This window comes from Pterocles gutturalis, unplaced genomic scaffold (assembly GCF_000699245.1).
Source record: "Pterocles gutturalis isolate BGI_N339 unplaced genomic scaffold, ASM69924v1 scaffold8266, whole genome shotgun sequence".
In the NCBI taxonomy this organism is placed as follows: Eukaryota; Metazoa; Chordata; class Aves; order Pterocliformes; family Pteroclidae; genus Pterocles; species Pterocles gutturalis.
In genome coordinates, this window is record NW_010102956.1 from 5,765 (window position 1) to 8,075 (window position 2,311).

Consider the following 2,311-nt stretch of genomic DNA (forward strand, 5'->3'; position numbering starts at 1 on the left):
ACTGCTGAATGTCTCCAGAGAGACAGTAAATTGCTCAACCTGTACTTTTCACAACTGCTCGGAGCTCCTCGGGTTTTTTTCTTGCTACTGAAAAATCTGATGTGCAGAAGCTGTGATGTGAACATCCCCGGCTGCTGTGCAGAGCTGTACTTGCTCACCTGCAGCTTTGCATGAGAAATACATAGAAAAAAAGGCATCTGCTGCCCTCAGAACAGGTCCTGGCTCAGAAGCAAGCTGTGGTCAGGCCACCCACGGCCACGCAGCGAAATCGCTGGGGAAATTATTGCTCACGTTAGCAGAGTGGAACCCGAGTGGTGCGTGGGCAAGGTAGGATGGAGAGCAGCACAAAAGGCTTCTTGCTGGTGCTCCCCAGCCCTATAGGTACTCACCTGGCCTTAGGTCGCTCCCTCTTCCCGTGTCCTTGCATAGAGCTGGGGGTTTGTCCGAAAAGTCAAAGGGTAACGCAGGATCACAAGCTAATGCATACCCATGGAGAGGCCAGACTGCAATTGCCCAGGTGACCTCAGCAAAACTCATTGATAATTGCTGGAGCTTAATTGATAATTCATTGGAGCCAATTCACAATCAAATATTTAACTTTGTACCTTTGGTGCCTCTTTGTTTTTTTGGTTTTTTTTTCTTTCTTTCTTTCTCTCTCTCTCTCTCTCTTGTCTATGTCTTCATAAATAGGGCAGGCACTGCTCTGCCACCAGCTCATTAAAGTGCTGCTCCTTGCAGAGGATGAAATGGGAATAAAGATCACGAGATGGCCAGCATGTACATACAGAACAAAATTTGCTTTTTTAAAATTATCATTTGTTGGAGTATTTTGTACTAAAAAAAAAAAATCTGAACCCCACAGCTGGCTCTCAGAGGAAGGAAGGAACTTTCAGCTTCCCGGGACAAGAAATCGCACACTTCCAGTCTGCTGCCTACTGGGCAAGAAGAAATGGCGACCCTCCAAGTGCATTATTCCCTTGTGAGATGGTTTGGTGCAGGTCATGTTCTCATCTGTGCCACCACCACAACAGAAATCAGCACAGAGGTGTGTGGGGGAGAGGGACACAACAGCCTTTCAGGTTTCTTCACCCTATATATGCTACTTTTGTCCATAATCATCCCTTTACATTAAAAATTGACCTGGGAAGGAAGAGCACCTAAAGGTTGAGCAGTCCTGGTGGCGAAGCTTTAACAGAGACCTTTTCTACTAGTTGAAAAGACTTAAGCAGCGAAACCACACTGATAACACAGACTCCACTGATTTGCTTGATCTCCTTTTTTTTTTTTTCTTTTTGTATGGCAGAACATCATCAGTTGTGCAGCCAACATAGAGTGATGGTCAAGACTGGACTTCTTCTTTCCTATAAATGCTCCAGTCTTCATTGCTTAAACATGTCCTTAAGCTTTTTTTCTGCCTGTGCTTGCATTACTCTTTGCGAGGTACCTACCTGCTGCCCCAGCAGCTGCCTGAGGGTAGGATGAGGCTGATGAGTGTCTCCTTTTCCTCGAAAAGACCCATGCCATCCTCTCCCTTTTGCACGCTACTGGGGCAGGCGAGCACCAGCTGCCCGGGGATCTCTCTTCCCAGCACTGAAAGAATTACTGAGGGCTCTCCATGATGCAACCCCCCGAGCAACGCAGGCAGCCTCATGTACAGCAGAAAAAGAGAAGGAAGGATGGGCCTTTTGCAAGAAATTCATCTTTATTGAATCAACCATGAGTCAGAGGAGCTGCCAGCTGGCCTGAGGAATAACAATAGCAGTGGCCTGGACAATAGCAACTGGAGCTCACAAGGGAGATTGTCTCTCTCCAGAGACCAATCAATATATTTAATGGCACGTATATACATTATAAGCGAGTCTTTCCCCACTGCTAGAAAGCAGGTACATTGGCAAGCGCATGTCACCCCTACATCCCTGCTGGACTGAGGCTGTTGGTGGCTGCCAGGAGGTAGCCGGAGTGACACTTCAGAGCAGTTCAAACCCGATCCTGCTTCCAGCGGAGTCAAGGGTGAAGCTCTGCTGGTTCCAAGGGAGCGGGATGAGGAGCGGTGGCTCCCCTCCTCCCCCAAAGCAATTCTTGCCAGTGCAAGATACTTGCAGCCACGTTAAATGCTGACCAGGTTGGGGAGGGTGCTGTAGGGTGTACTGCTATTCTTGCACCTGTAGCAGCCCCTACTTGAGAGCCAGGACCTGTCCTGAACTTCAACACGGGGGGGTTTCCATTTTCATCTCCATGAACAATTGCTTCTCACTGTTTTTCATGGCTACGAGCCACGATAAAGCAGAGGGGTGAAAGCTGTCATTGGTTC